General features: G+C 38.3%; 1 long non-coding RNA gene across 1 annotated transcript in view; it reads right to left on the minus strand.

Annotated features, from left to right (window-relative positions):
• The window catches only part of LOC121138960, a 112,462-nt gene extending 96,340 nt beyond the window's left edge, over window positions 1–16,122 (minus strand). Inside the window, exon 1 of the long non-coding RNA XR_005875829.1 lies at window positions 16,064–16,122. This is a non-coding gene — a long non-coding RNA (uncharacterized LOC121138960). The remainder of the gene's footprint in view (window positions 1–16,063) is intronic.
• Window positions 16,123–16,943: the final 821 nt, after the last annotated feature.

Here is a 16,943-nt window from a genome sequence, read left to right on the forward strand (position 1 = left end):
CACAATGTTTACTTAGCGGTAGCACTTCAGTAGGATAAAACGTCAATGAAAAGAGACATTGTAAAAAGGAGAGAAATCAACTTTTGGTTCCAAAAATTATTCTTACGTGATAGTTCACAAAGGGAGAGACTACCCAAAATTAGATATGTGTGAAAATCAAGGCCCCTGTTTATAGCTCTACTTTCCTCACTTGCTGACAAATGACTCACTGTCTCTCACCTTCATGAAATACAGAGCCAAGGGGGTGAAAATTTAATCTTTAACAAAAAGGGGGAAGAAAATTGTCTTAGAAGTGGATCCTAATTATCCTGATTATTGTACAGAATCCTCTCAGTCTCTTAAGCTTGTTGATTCCAATTTATAAGATGAAATCAGTCAGGATTGAATTGAATTCAGTTAAATTTCCAAGAAGGAAAGTTAGACTCTCAGTACAGAAATGCTTCTGAGTGTATCATTAGCAAGGCCACAGGTTCTTGCGTAACAATTTCTTGAGAAGTTAGTGGCTGTGTGCAGGAGATGTACGGACATTCCAAGTGACATCTACAAGTAACAAAATCTGGAAAGAAGGACATATGAAACTCTTAGACTGGGGTAGAATTGAGCTGAGATGGCACACGTTAATTAACACCTCTTACAGGGGAAAAAGAATGGAACTTGGTTGACTAGTCCAAGAATGGAGGCCAGAACTTCATAGCTGGCTACCATTTGTTATTTGTTCCTCTGTCCTGTGGACTTCACTGAGTGAGATCAACTTCTTTCCCCAGTAGAGGAGTAATGGTTTCCTGTCTAGTCAAATCTGGGGCTACAAGCAATTATTCATTCCTCATTTATAATATGCTACTTTGCTACCTACTGTTCTCAACCATTTCTTCCATCTTCATCCCTGTTGGGTATCTTAGCTCTTTTGCATCAGCATTGTGACCCTTTTTCATTTGCCCACTCCATGTTTCATATGCTTCTTTAAATAAATACAAATATTTTGTGGGAAAGGTTATCTGTCATGAGTTGACTTTTTCTCTGGCTTTGAGCCATGCAGTTGCCCTTAAATTCCTCCTGAGTTAGACTCAATAATGAGAAGAACTTTCTAGAACATATCTGTAGAAGCTTCTCTAAGCAGGTTAGAAAAATTCCCAAGTCACTGATCACTTCACTAGAAGACCTTTTAGTTGTTCATTGGCATCCAAATACTCCTGGAAACAATGAAGGCTGATCAGCAAATATGTTAAAGTTGAAACAGAATTCTTTAGATAGTTGATGCCAAGTTAATGAACCAACAGTATCATATCTTGATGGGGGAAGTCCTTCTATGTATATGTTGATGAATAAAGCACTGTTGGCCAATAGGGAAGCAAGATAGGTAAGACTAGGATCTAGGAGGATTCTGTAAAATGTAGTGAAGAGAGTCATCGCCATGTGATCCCAGAGAAGAAAGAACAGGTCAGGATGACGTCCTCAGAAAGGTAAGTCCTTATAGAAATATATACTAGTAATTATGGGTTAATAATTAAGTCATAGATAGCCATTAAGAAACCATAGAAAACGGCCAACAGCTTCATAATTAATACAGTGTCTCGTGTGTTATTCGAGGGCTAAGCGGCGACAGGATCCAGGCGGCTGGTGGGAAGAATACATGTTACAATATCTCTTATCACAGCTTTGAACTCATATATGCAATCATTAACACTTCCTAGACCCTTCCTCCTCCACACTTCCATTGCCCAGGTCTCCAATATATCCATTTTCCTTATGGCTATACAACTGATGCCTCTCAAGCGCCTAAAAACATGAAGCCAGATTTTATAAATAATACTTAATGATGTTAAAGCTAAATTCACTAAAAACATTACCTGATTTGATTTATGGTGGCTAGATGGAGATTAATATTGAATTCTTTGAAAGGAACAGCATGTATGTAAATCTCATAAATAAACTTTTCAATAGTACTAATCAGTAAAATTAAATTCCAACTACAGTATAAAATTTTTACTAGCTAAAAAATAATTTTTGGCAGTTTAAAAAGTAATTTCAATAAAAACACAAAATCTTTTGAAGAAATGGGCACAATTAAATTTAATAAATAAGGTTAACCTAATATATTTGAAATATTAACATTCTTATATAATCAGTGCAAAAATTAGAGGTACTTTAATATTATTTTCCACTAGATATTGGATGTTAATTGTATACTTTACATTCATAACATATCTCAATGTGCACAAGGTTCAGGGACAAAATAATCATATTGGGCATGTACTTGGTCATGTGCTGTGTGTGTGTGTGTGTGTGTGTGTGTGTGTATGTGTGTGTGACATCACACACACAAAGAGTCACTGGGAAATTGGCAGAGTGAGATATATCAGAACCTGGGGCCAGTTACATCCTTAGGTAAAGCAGTTCTTACTCTATTTCTATAATCATGTGTCCTTGATTATACTTTAAGCAATATCTACATTACTCACACAATACTAATGCAATGCATAAGCCCAAGGAACAGTTACTATCCTATTTTTATTGTCGTTAGCAAACAATAAGGACAACAAAAATGTCTTTACATATTAAGTATAAAAGTTTTTATAAACATTTTTAATCTGCATTTGGTAGAATCTGTGGATTGCTAGCCAATAGATATAAAGACTCAATTTATTCCTGCATACAATTTAATATATGGTAAAAGAAGTAATAAAAAATTTAGCCAAAAGGGAAAGCAATTCAACATTCAGTAGATTACATTGAGAAAAAAAAACTTGATATATGGAGCAAAATAAACTATATCCTTGCTTTATAAAATAAGATAAACACTGTACTAAAGATACAAATTTAAAGTTTTGAAATACATCTGTAATCTAGTAATAGAATAAAATGTACTTAAGAGTCATAAAGTGAGGCTTGTGGTGTGGCTCACTGGGCATTGTGCATGCCTGGCATGCACAGAACCTGGGTTCAATCCCATTACCATATAATCTGAGCATAGTGGTACACACTGCCTATAATCTTAGCATTCAGTCGCTAGAGTCAGAAGGACCAGAACTTGGAGGTCCTCTTCAGCTACAGTGTAAATTTAGTCATACTGAAATCAGAGCTTTCTCTTATACAATTAATATCTAAGTCACATAAAAATTACATTCTTGTGGAAGGATGTAGTGTTTGAAATTGCCAAGGTATTTGTATCTTAGCCAAAGATCTTGAAAAGCAAAAGAACAGGGAAATGATAGGTGTACACTAGAATGGGAACCAATTATACAAAAATTATACAAAAGTGAAAAATGGGCAGATTAGGAACACCTCGAACTCACCAATAATCAACAAATTCAGAGTGAATAATGAGAGACACCACTTTAGGTTTTTTTTTTTATTGTGCCCATTACTGATGTAAATGTATGTAAAGGGAAAGGTCACACACCGCTGATGACAGGAAAAGTTGGAGTCACTCTCAAGACTATTGTGGCAGTACAGCACCCATGAAATTCACTGCTCCAAGAACTGTGATCCAGCACATCCATTTATGGGTGTAGAGCTGAGAAACTCTCCAAACCCATTCCATGACATTTCCAAGATAGACACACAGGAGACTTGCGTTTCCTGGAAACTGGAAGCAAGCTACACAAATGCCACATCTTATATTTGAAATTTTTGCAAATATGTATTTTTAAATGCCTACATATCCAAGAAGTGCATCTCAGTTAGGGGAAGGGGTCAGCAATAAAATGGGCCTACAAGGAAGAAGAGAGAAGTATTGTTAACACTTAGCATGGTAGTGTGTTGTATATTGAGCAGGTTTGTGACGGTCTAGGACTAAGGAAAACTGTAGTTGTGTATGATAACAAGAATAACTAAAATCATGATAAATTATTATTCTTCTATTAAATTAAGTGATGTAGAAGAAAACATTAGTGTTTGTGAGTAATAAAAATACCCATTCTTCCTCTTTGCTATTTTAATGTGGCTATGGTAAAGTTTTCTTCAAATACAAGGAAGGATACAGAGCACATTAACTTTAATGATTTCGCAGTGCTGGCAATTTTCAAAGGGCAGCAGATGAACAAAGTAACTGTATATAGATATTTATTGGAACTGCTTCAATATATCGTTTTTGCCTTGCAATATTACTTCCTTTTCCTTCATTCACTATGGAATTCTGCTCAGTTTTGAGGGCTGAGTAGGGGAGATACCCCCAAAGAACTTTAAGATTAAAGGTGTAAAGTCGGTCAGGTAACTCCTTCCCCAAAATTCACAAACCCATACTTTTTTTGATAAACCTGAACACAAATGGACTTGCTTAAATCTGCTATAGCTTGTTTTTTGCTCACCAGTCACAAAAGATTGACTTATTGAGCCTCTTATATTTAAGAATAGTTTTGCTCACTCCACAAATCACGTTTGTTCTCCTGACCAGCCCCATGCCTATGTGTTGCACCCTTCCTCCATGGAGGTCTGTTGACCTGCTTGTGACTAGGAGCTTTTAGCAAATCACTTCTCCTCCCCTTCTCCCAGTAAGGCCTGCATGCAAGTTCCTGTTTTCTGTCCATCCTATTGTCTAAATGCTAATTCCTGGTTTTGTCCCACCCTTTGCCGAGGACCCTGGGAACATAGGCTTCTAACCTTTGTGTTTTTCCTGACTTTGGTTTGTAAGGCTCCACCCTTGTTGAAATAAACGCCATTCTCCTTGTAAGAATGAACCACTGTCTTTGCCTTCATTTATATCCTTAGCCCTTAGCCTCAGATTGTTGTAAAGTGTTGTAGCACCATAGCTGCAAACATCACTGGTGGCTCGCTACACCTATACAAGTAAACTTGTGTTTGGTACTAGACAAACCTGTCCCACTTTCATAACATCCTTCTCACTAAAAGCAAATGTAGGTTGTTCTAACTGGGATTTGTTGGTTACCCTACTTGAAATATCTTTATGTCCAGCACCTTTCCAGGGTATCCAAACCAGACACAAAGTCCTGGAATCCAGTCATCATTCCATGTCCTCATGTATAGTATAAGTCACACTTTCGGGAAGACTTGGAGTCCACATTTAGGATCCATAGACTTAATACCAATGATTCTGCAAGTCCCAGACTACGGTCAGTGTATGTATTACTTTTCTCTCTGTTATGACCAAATCTCTACCAGAAAGTAACTCAGGAAAAGAAGTGTTTGTATGCCCCCAGCCTAGTCCACCATGCTGGAGAAAGCGTGTGGTGGGATGCGTGAGCTGCTTGTCATCTCAGCAGCTCAGGAGCACAGAGGTGAGAATGCTGATGCTCAGCTGACACAATTCCCAACTTTTTCTACTTTGTACTGGGATTCCAGCCTGTGGTTTTGTCTGCCCACTTTCAGGGTGTGTCATCCCTTCTCCATTAAGCCTCTGTAGAAACACTTTCACAGGCATCCTAGATGATTCCAAGCACAGTCAACACTGAAGATTAACCATCACAATGAGCTTACCAAATCTTGATGAGGGGATTACACCTGGCACACCTGCCAGTCTCCCAACCTTGGAAACCACACACAGGTATGATGTACACAAAATGACCATGTCCATGACCATCCATAAACAATATCTGAGGTGCATGGTGTGTTATATTCAACTTTATATACCCTTAAAATATATTGTGCTTATAAAGGTGACGTTGACCTTTTCTTTGACAGTTTCATAGCTATAATGTCAAAACACCTCCCTTCAAGCCCTTCCAGGTACTTCTGCTTACTCTCTTTCAAATTCATGACCTCACTTTTCACTGATTGTTTTTGCATGTACATAGGTGTGTGTGTGTGTGTGTGTGTGTGTGTGTGTGTGTGTGTGTGTGTGTTTCATTAGTTGCCTGCAGTTCTCTGATTTATCTGGACCCTAGAATCCTTCACTACTTCACTCTACTTATCTCTTAAGGACTTAAGGTTAATCAGTCTAAAGCCAAAGACTGACTTGGAATACATTGCTTCATACTTGTGCCTTTTGGAGTGAATTTCTTAAATCTCTATGTCTCTTTTTTCTTCAATGCCATTTGAAGAAAATAATAAGAATATATCACATATTTGACGTGAGGGTTAAGAAATGTAGTAAATATTTATTTCATTTTGTTATTGTTATTAATATGACAAAACTACAGATTGTGCTAGCTTTGCCGTAATGGAAGCAGAGTCTGTGTCCTGTTTTGTATCTAACTTGCTAAGATTCAGTCTTGTATTATTCCACATCAAGTTCACACTGAGTAAGAGACAAAGATTCTACACCCAAACCCTCAACACTAGGATTCTTTGTGTCTCACTCTGCTGTCCTCTATTACTTAGCCAGTTAGTACCAAGCCTTTCGTATTTCTGGTCTTTAATACCTCATTTTTTATTTTCAACTTTCCCAACTCCAAGGCTCTTAATTTTCTCCTCAATTCAATTATCTTCACTCTTAAGAAGCACAAACCTAGAAGCAGGCAAGAGAACATCAGGAAGGAGAGTGTGAGCTCCATTGTAAAAAGAACAAAAATAACATCCGCATAGACTCTGATTGGTAAGTCATGATCCAGGTTGTAAGGAAAAGCTTCTTTATTGTGTTTATGTTAATGTGTCACTGAGGAAAGTGATTATGGTGTCATGGATGAATTGAGAATAACAACATTTTATGAGAAATTCCAAAACTAAATTTGGCTCAAGTATAGCTGAAGGACAAGTAGTCCAACCAGCATGTCCTAATGTGTGATCTACTCAATACTTGACCTGTTTTAAATGCATCTGAGAGCAAATCTAATACTAAAGGAGAAAACAAAGCATAGCTATAGAAACATGATATTTTTTAAAGCTAGGATCCTCAAAAATGAACGAGTGTAAAAGAATAAGTATTGCACAATTCCAGTGAAGACTTGCGCATGACAAAAGCTGATATGGAATCTCAAAAATAAAGCTGAGTTTTTACTATTACTACATCAACTCTGTGAACCTTGCACACCCTTCAGTCTCCCAGCCGTGGAAACCACACATTGGTATGATGGGCTTGAAATGGCCGTGTCTATGTTCACTCATAAGCGATATCTGAATTGCATGGTATATCAAATTCAGCTTTATGTACCCCTAAAAGGTGCTTATAAAGGTACTATTTGCCTTTCTTTCACAGTCTCATAGCTAAAATATCAATCACTCATAGTGACATTTTCTAGCAGACATCAGAGAAATGTGGAACTTTATGTTCTATTACACAGAAAGGTGGTATTTACATAGATCACAGTATTGCCTAACCTTAGGGAAGCATTCCCAAGTCCTACCCTTTAAAATCCATTTTCAATGGCTGAATTCATAAAAAAAGAATCTATCTCAAATGTAAAATATTCAGTATTAGTTTAGCCTGGACTCTGTCAGTAGGTAGAGTAAATGGGATGACAAAAATCCCCTCTTCTTAATGATATGCTAGTAGCTGAGTGGACTCTTCATCCTGCATTAGAGCCAGAATGTCAGAAACCATTTTACATATATATCCACTTATGCCTAAATATATCATCCAACCTACTATATCCCAATGTTCATATCTATTGCCTGCAAATATGCAAATGCTTGTTAATAATTGAAGGAAAGTCTGGAGTCCTGCTGGGGTAATTTTGTTTGTTTAAAGGATTCCACAGTAAAAGCCCTGGGCCTCTTACAAATCTCTGCTGATAGAAAAAAAAACAATGGAATCTTAAAATTTTCAGGCAAATGGATGACACTAGAAGAAACCACCCTGAGTGAGGTAACCCAGTCATAAAAAGGCAAACATGGTACGTACTCACTCACATATGGATTTTAGACATGAGTCATGGGAGTGCCAGTCTACAATGCCACTGCCAGAGAGGCAGGGAAACAGGAAGGACCCTAAAGCGATATACATGGTCCCCAGAGAAGGTGGAATGAGGCAAAAATCTCCTGAGCAAATTGGGAGCACAGGGTGAGGGAGGGGACAGGGAGCCAGGAAAGAGAGTGAGACAAGAGGAAGGAAAAGGAGGGCATGAGGGAGCAGGAAAGTTGTATTAGGGGAAGAATAGAGGAGAGCGGGATGGGAGATACCATAATAGAGGGAGCCATTCTAGGTTTGAAAGGAGATCTGGTCCTAATGAGAACTCTAGAGATGTACAAGGAAGACACCAACTGGCAAACTAAGCAGTAGTGGAGAGACTACTTTAAATGCACTTCCCTGATAATGATTGTGACAACTATCTTACATACCATCCTAGAACCTCCATCCAGTGACAGAAGGAAGCAGAGGCAGACACCCACAGGTAAACACTGAACTGAACTCCTGGAACCCAGTGACAGAGAGGGAGGAGTGATGAGCAAAAGGGTCAATACTGGACTGGTGAATCCAAGAAAAACAGCTGACCTGAACAAGGGGGAGATCTTGGACCTCACCCTGATGGCTGAGAGGCCAGCATGGTAGTGATCCAGACCCGCTGAATGTGGGTGTCAGTGAGGAGACTCAGGAAATCTATGGGGTTTTTGGGTAATAGATCAGTATTTATCCCTGGCACACAAATGGTCTTTGGGGACCCATCCCACAATGAGGGATGCTTTTTCAATTTGGACACTTTGGGGAGGACCTGGGCCCTCCCCGGAATGAAATAACAGACTCTTCCCATAGAGGGCATTACCCTCCCTGAGGAATGGAGTAGGGATTGGGTGGGGGCTGGAGGAGGGGAGGAGGGAGTGGGCGTGGAGGGGAGGGAAAGGGAGCTGGGACTGACATGGGAAGCAAGCTTGTTTCTAATTTAAATATATAATTTAAAAAGTGTAAAAAAATTCTGCTGATTTACATCATTTATCAATTTAGTCATGAGATTTAGATTCAACAACTGTGATCTTTCCTCCCAAGACAAATAAGTCCTCATTTACTGATTTAAATACTAACACCAGTTATTGAAAAGCAGAGGGTATAATGATACACTCCTGTAAAAGATCAAAAAGAGAGAGGCATTGTCACAAGAAGTACCTCCAAGCCAGTTCAGTCATGTGACAGGGTAGAGATTTCAAAGCATTTTATAGCCCTGGCATCTAAGAAAATATCTGTGAGTTTAAAATAGTGTGTGCGTGTAAGCTTAAATTCCAACATCCCTTTTCCATTGTAAAATATAAATATTACATTTTTTTTACTATTTCCTGTCTTCATTTACTCAGCATGTTTTTTTTTTTTAACCACAACTTTGATCCCAAGACTCAGAGCAAGTCAGCTCCCTCCTCACTCTCCTCACTCCCAAACTTTGGTTAAGGAGTTCCCTAAAGAGAGAAACTGAAGTTTCTTTTTGAGATAGGTCCTCATATACCTAAGGCTGGCCTTCAACTCCGTATCACCTACCTCAGTTTCCTGAATGCTGAGACTACAATTGAGCACAACAAAATCTAGTTTAGAGATTGTGAGATCTTACAGGACTAGATTTAGTTTTCTGAATTAAGTGAGTAAATGGATGAAAATCTGCCAAATATTCAGTTTCTTTCTCTGCCCTGGAAGTCAAGAGGAGTGGGGGTTGGATAAATCCTACCTGAGAAGAAATCTTATGACCACTAAAATGTAAACAAAACAAAAAGTACAGCAGCAACAGCCAAACCCGTGATCCTGTTAGCCATAATAATACCTCAGGACAACCACATAATTATAATTATGTTTAATAATTTTAAATACACTGAAGAGGGATGAAATGTGTAGAAAATGTGTCCATCTGAAACACTGTGGGGTGGAATCGCATTTCATACCTGAAAGTTTAAGCAGAAATGAGAACCCTGCCGTATCAGTATGACCTTTTAAACTTTGCCAATGTTAACTAAATCAAGGAACTCCTTTGAAAACCTAGATAGGACAAGTCAACAAGAAACTAGAAAGACAATGACACAAATTTCCATCACCCGAACCAACCTGTTTATACCTTGACTATATCCCTGTGTAAAAGAAGTAACAGTATCTTTTTTCTTTCATCTCTTGGATTTTTATGCAGTTTATAAGTGATCACCATAATAATTATCTCAGCTACTTTTTTCACAAACAACAGTCAAAGCTGTTAATAAGTGTCCTGCTTATTAACTACATTGAAGCCACTTCCAGTGTTTGAATGTAGACACATATGTACACATATGTATATACACATGTATATGCATGTTTGTGCATGTGTAAACTTTATGCTTATATATCTGCATTTATATGAAAAAATTTAAAGACTAAAGTCAATATCTTTAAAATAAAATAGTGAAGCCTAGTGTTTATGTAGGGCAGCATTAAATTCAAACGCCCAAATGGTTAGCTGTTAATATTTTCACTTCAACATCTCATCCACAGCACAGTTAGCTAACAGAGGCAAGTGGAGAACAATTGCTCTTATTGCTGGCTGCCTTGTCTTCTCTGTAAATCTTCAGCAGTCAACTAATCCCGGCTTCGGTATTTGTATTTATCATTAAGACATTTCCTCTACTCTCTCCAAGTGTCTAATTGCTTTTGTTCTAGTAGCTCAACTGCTGTATCATTACTACATGATTCATGAAGTAGCCAAGGGTCAACTTGTTTTGAAGTCTATGGCAGGCTCCTACCCAGTGGGCAGCATTATAAAAGAAATCTAAGAAAATTAATAGGTAATAAATATTTCATATTTGTGGGAAAAATAGAAGGTTTTCTCTGAGTCTGAAACAACATGTTTTTTTTCTGCACTGAGAGGTACTTTGCAACTCTCATTTTCAATTAGTCATTATGCTTCACTGTACTCTAATTGGCAAATGGGCATAATAAAATTCCCATCACTCTCTATGCCAGTGAGAAATCCCCTGAATACTGTTTCCATCTAGACATCTTCTGTTTGACAGCTCAGCAGCACAAAGTGAGACATAGTCTGGCATCAGAGAGAATGGTAACTCCAGTGTGAAGAAGAAAATTCTTTAAAGACATTAGAGAAATAGAGTAACTGATGAATGTGAGGGGAATAACTCATCCTCAACTATTGGGAAAATATGACTGCATCGTCAAGCTAAGTCTCCTACTTCAGAATTACAGATAGAAGACTTTACATGGAACTCTGGATGCCAGCCAGCCTTCCTTTCTTCCGCATTCCCACAAGCTACTTCCTTATGCTCGGCATATGCACCCTTGTTGCCATTACCAGACCTTTATTCCTTTTTATTATTGGAGAATGGCATCTAGTGTGAGAGCTCCCTTCCAGTAAGTTTGCAGGCACACATTGCAACATTGCTGATTACAGGTGTGATGTCATACAACTGGTCCCTGCAGCTTACTCCTCCTCCTTTACCGAAGCCTTAGATCCTCTGTGATTTCCCAATCTGACATTCCCCCAAGGCCTGGAGCCACCATTCTAAGTTCCTGTGAGGTCTGTCTCTGTTTACAGGCCACATGGAACTGAATTTGTACACTGTTCAACATTCTACTCTGGCTCATTTTGCACAGCCACGTCCTTAAGTTTTGTACAAGTTGTCACAAAAGACAGGGATTCCTTCCTTATGCATACATACAATACATATATACATGGAGTGTAGACATTTTTTCAAGATCTAAGCATGTACTGTGTATTTCTTAAGATTATTACTAGAAAGTAGATGGGGTTTTCTGGACACATTCTGACTGCACGGCTTGTGAGTTCCCCTCAGAGATATAATTTCCTTGACATTCTAAGTTACCCAAGTTCAAGGAGTGCACAAGATCAGATAAGAAGATGAAGCCTGGAAAGCTCCAGGAAAGAAGCAAAGACAGGCAGTGTACACGGGATGCCTCCCCTCCATGTTGTGCAAGTTGAAGCTTATGCAGATCTGTGTATCGGGCTCTGGGTAGAATCAGATATAAAGGCTTCAAAAATGAATCTGACACCACAGCCATCTAGCTGCTGGGGAATTAAGTAATGCAGTAATAAATGCTCTCCTTCAAGGGTTTTAGACTCACAAAAGTATTATAGATTATCACAAATACATTTATGCTGACTTTTTTCCCTGTGCAACACACAATGATAGTTTAATTCTGTGTAACTGAATATGTAGAGTCACTCATTTGTTGCAAAACTGGAGCCAATCAATAAGTTATTCTCTCTGGAAAGGGATAAAGTCCTTTGGTTCTGTAATAGCCTATTTATAGAAATGCTAAATATTTTAAACACTGTCTCAAAATTAATAACACAAAAATGATATAAGCCCTTTGTTAGGACCTTCAATGGTGCACCAGTTGGTGTCAGTACACAGGCCCCTTTTTTAATTAGCAATCAGGGCATCAAGAAATGTGTCAGACCAGAGCCATCATCATTCAGTCATAGATGAGGGCAGGGCCTTGTGGGGCTTGACTCCTCCCTAGAGGGCTGTTGGCAGTTGAGGGCTGTTGGGCGGGGAGGTCATTGTGTAGGCACTGGTGAGGTACTCCTGCTACACTCCCTTGCCCATGTGGGCAGCTGTGCATGGGTCACAAACTAAAATTAAAACAGAGCAAAAAAAACATAGGGTTGGGAAGGAGTTAACAGGAGGAGAATGGGATAACAAAAATGAGAAACAGAAAAAAAAAAAAGAAGCCTGCATAATCCCTGTCTTTCAACTGAATACATTATTGTGCCTTTAGAATATGATTTAATCTCACCTATTTTATTTCATTTGAAAATGTGTGTTAACAGATACTTAAACTGAACATGGGAATGGAGTATAATTAAGGTGACTAATAACTTACTAGTAAATTCTGAGGCTAAGAGGATTTTAAGTTTCTTCCTCGCATTGTTTTTGATTTTCCAGATACTTACTAGGCCTTACTTGTAATTTTTGCAATGGGAAACAACCCTACTCTATATATTTCCAATTAGGGTAAAATAAAATCCTCTTATACTTTTTTGTTTTGTTTTGTATTCAAGACAGGATGTCCAGAGTTTCTCTTTGTAGCCTGGGCCTTCCTTGAGCACACTTTGTAGACCAGGCTGACCTCAGAGTCACAGAGATCCACCTACCTCTGCCTCTGCCTCCTGAGTGATGGAATTAAAGGCATGCATCGCCACTGCCTGACTCTTTAATACAATTTTAACTCAAGTATGACCCAAGACACCTTTTGTGAAAAATTGCCGCAGGACAGATTTTATATGTAGAAGATGTCCATCACCATGAGACGTCATCTGTCTGCAGGACACTGAGTTAGCTTCATTCACTCCATTAGGAAGATGTGAATGCCTGACTTTGTGGGGTAAAGTCAAAAATCTGTGGGCAAAGGGATCCAAGAATTGGTGAATACTCTGGGTACAGGAAGAGGAGTAAGAGGAAAAATATGTTTATATTTTTTTCTTGTAGTCAGAGAAGAAGATGTCAACCCAGGCAGGAATATGGGAATACTCACAAAAACCTTCTAAACATAATTCTGACCACAGAGACAAGCAGAGAGAGCATTTTGGTATCTGTCACTGCAGGTCCCACTCCCCTGGACTGGGATGACTCTGGTAATACATAGGTAATAGATACATTTGCAGTGTGTTCTGCTGTTAGACAAGCTCTTCTTGGATATATCTTTATATTTCACTTTCTATGAGGTGGAAAATTCCAGAATCATTTTCCTTGAGGGAAATGGCAAATCCAATAATGATTAACTTCTGCCTCTCTAGAGAACAGAGGCTGGAGGCTGAGCTGCCTCTTCCCTGAGGCTTGCCTTGACCAAACCCAGATTGATCGATCCTTCAGTTGTTTATCCTGGGTCTCTCCAGGCCCTTCTTTCTCCAGAAGCTCCAGGGAGTGGTACACTGCCATGGACTGGTTAGAACTACAGCCTTAAGCCTTTTTCTTCAGCTGGGCTAGATAGCTCAGGAATGCATTCAGCCTTTCCCAGGAATCCTGGGCTCAAAGAAAGCTGTTATGACTCTTAGTGGTTAAGGCTCTATTTCATTTGATTCAAATATAATTGGACATAACACACACATGAAAAAAAATCAGGAATACAACTGTTTCCAGTCACCACAAACCTGACACATATATGTAAAAGATGGGGTATTTGGGGAAACATGAAAGATCACTTATATGTAAAAACTTATACACATAAGAATTAAAATTCTTCAAAAATGGCTTTGAACTTTGAACTATTCAATAGATTATATTTCAATGTGGGTGCGAAAATATATATGTTACTGTCAATGTCACAACAATAGCTTGATTCTCTTAAAATATTTTGTTTGTAAAAGTATTTTAATTTCTAAAAGATAAAATTAAAATTTCCTGTATTTATTCACTTACAAAGACTTCAAAATAGGCAGATAAATTCCCCAGTCCTTTTCCTGTAATTTTTAACGTAATGTCTCTATAATTTAAAGTGATTGTTACAGAATTTATGAGTTTTTATACACATGTAGAAATACATACACACACATATATGCATATAAATTTACTTCATTTTAAACGATTTTTGCTTAAATAGTATGGTACCACATTTATTTCTTGTAATATGCTTTTGTCACCTAACAATATTTCTAGGATTCACTCAGTACATGCAAGTTGACAATATTAGTTAATAAAACTAATAAGGGCTGGGGTAAAGACATTAATGAAGAATTCTTCCTTACACATTCTCAGTCCTGGCCTCCTTTGGTTAGAAATACTTACCTTCTCTGCTAAGTGCTAAAATTTCTAAATGAAGCAATCATGTCACAGCTTTTAAGTTGCTTTACAATATCACATAAAAATAGTCTTAAAAGGGCCTCAGAGTCAGCACAGGACACACCCACACACTAGAATATCAGAAGAATAATTTAATCCACAAGAATAAGCAGCTGCCTGTGGACCAGGTAAAGGCAGATCAGTTATCCTTCTGGGGTAAATAAATCTCCTTCATTCTGAGAATTTGATGTCTGCGTGAGTCCTGTCCTGACTCCAAGGCCTCTTCAGTCTTGAATACCTTAAAACAAAACTTTGCCAAAAGAGGTATTTTTATTTTAATTTGTAAAATAAAAATGGAAATTTGTGCAGAGTTTAAAATACAAAATCCACAAAAAAACAAGCAAACTAAAGAACAGCAACAAAACAAAAACAAACAATGCTGAGAGAATAGTTTGGAATGAAAATGGTCAAAGAACCAAAAGAAAAAAAGAGCTGGCAAGGAAAAGTTCAAAGCTTCCCCCAAGGTTATCTCTAGACTTCTACAATAAATGTCTGTCTCCATCCCAACCACAGCCAGTCTAGAAAGCTTGATAATGTCTCCAGAAGTCAGTAGTTCACATGAGTCTCTAAGAAAGTAAACTTCAACTAGGTGCCTCCAAGTTACCAAAGGAGGCTCATGCCATATCACAGCACAAGAAATAACACAGCACTTCACAGGCTTTAAAAGAAATCAATAGAGACTTTGCTTACTTATGCTGACTCCAGGAAGTCAGTATACTCAGTGTCTATGTCTGGAAGGTGGTATTATACCCCTCAGTTGACTCCAGAGGGGTCAGATACCCATAAACCATGAACACCCAAGCCTGGAGATCTCTTAGCAGCTGGGATTTAACCTGTTGGCCCAGAGTAACAAATCAGACAGTCCTGAGCTAGTGTTTGTTTCCCACCATCAGGTCAACTCAGCATGCAATCTTTATCTTGACTTAAAGTAACATAATTTTTCCGACATAGGTTTGGATTGTGAAACTCAGCTACTACACCCTGTTCTTTGCCAATGTATGTTTAAATTCTTTCCAGTTTTTCATCATAAAGATTTTGTCATGATAGCAATGTCTATATACATACACATGACTATTTCTCTGGAAGGGATAGTCAGAAATAAAAAGTCAGCATCTTCGTTAATTCAAGGAATAGTCCCACTCCGCAATTCATCATATTGCTAGAACAAGCTGCTTGGAAACTGGGACTTTTGTCTGCTCTGTGTGTTGAATACACAGTAAGTCTGCTTTGAACAAATAAATGACTTACATTTATATGTGTGAGTCTGTGCTCTCTTTTCAGTATATTTATCTTACATATAATCTCATAAACTGTATGTTCTGAAAAAAATGTGCTGAGAGTGTTAATCCACATGAATCCCTGCTCCAGAAGATATCTGTATCCTGCAAATTTTACATTATCATTTAAGGCCTGTGCTAATTACTTTTCTTGTCAATGTGAGAAAATACCTTATAAAAGCAAACGTTTGACTCACAGTCTGAGAGTGCAGTCCATCACGGCAGCAGTGATGTTGATTCTGAGACAGGATGCAGGGACGAAACCTGATGATCAGCTTCCATTCTCCTTTTTATTCAAACTCATGGAATGGTACCACCTATGCTCAGGGTGTAGTCAGTCTCCTGTTTCAACTGGCCCAGTACAGGAATTCCCTCACAGGCAAAACTAGAGGATTGCTTTCTAAGTGATTCTAGATCTTGTCAAGTTGACAATATTAACCATTAAATCCTCTTCTAAGCACAGCTATGTGTTAGTAAAAGACCTTTCTCCCCAGCATCACCATCAGTGAATTTTCAAGCAGGTACCAGCTAACAACTTAAACAGAGGTGATAGAAACAAATACAATCTGCTGCAGTACAGAGTAAGGAAAAATAAGGTCAGAAGGGAAGAAAGGATGGCAAAGACAAGAATTCCCTGTCTTTACTTTGCCTGGGTCAGCTTGGCTGGGATGACAGGTGACAGCGTTCCTACTCTGAGAACTTGAGGCACTTCATAGTTATACTTCCCTCATGAATAGCATTCATCTTGAGCATCGCAGGGTTTCTTTCGCACCTGTCAATTCAGCTGACAAAAGCCTGGCAGAGAAGTGTGACAGCTGTTTCTACTGTACATCTGAAGACTGATACAGTCTTCTGTCAGGACCAAATATTGCCAAGATGTCACCGAAATGTTCATCCTGTCATTTCCTTTCCTTTTATTTTTACCCAGGGCAGCTCAAAGGAGTCTAACATACATGAAACTTCATTTTCTAAATTCCCAAATGACTTATCAATAACAAGCAAAAGTCATGTCAGGGAATTTTTCCTACAGGATATTAAAAATCTAGAGCATTTGATCTGTGAGTTTAATATTTAAAC

This window comes from Mesocricetus auratus, unplaced genomic scaffold (genome assembly GCF_017639785.1).
Source record: "Mesocricetus auratus isolate SY011 unplaced genomic scaffold, BCM_Maur_2.0 Super-Scaffold_6730, whole genome shotgun sequence".
Lineage (NCBI taxonomy): Eukaryota > Metazoa > Chordata > Mammalia > Rodentia > Cricetidae > Mesocricetus > Mesocricetus auratus.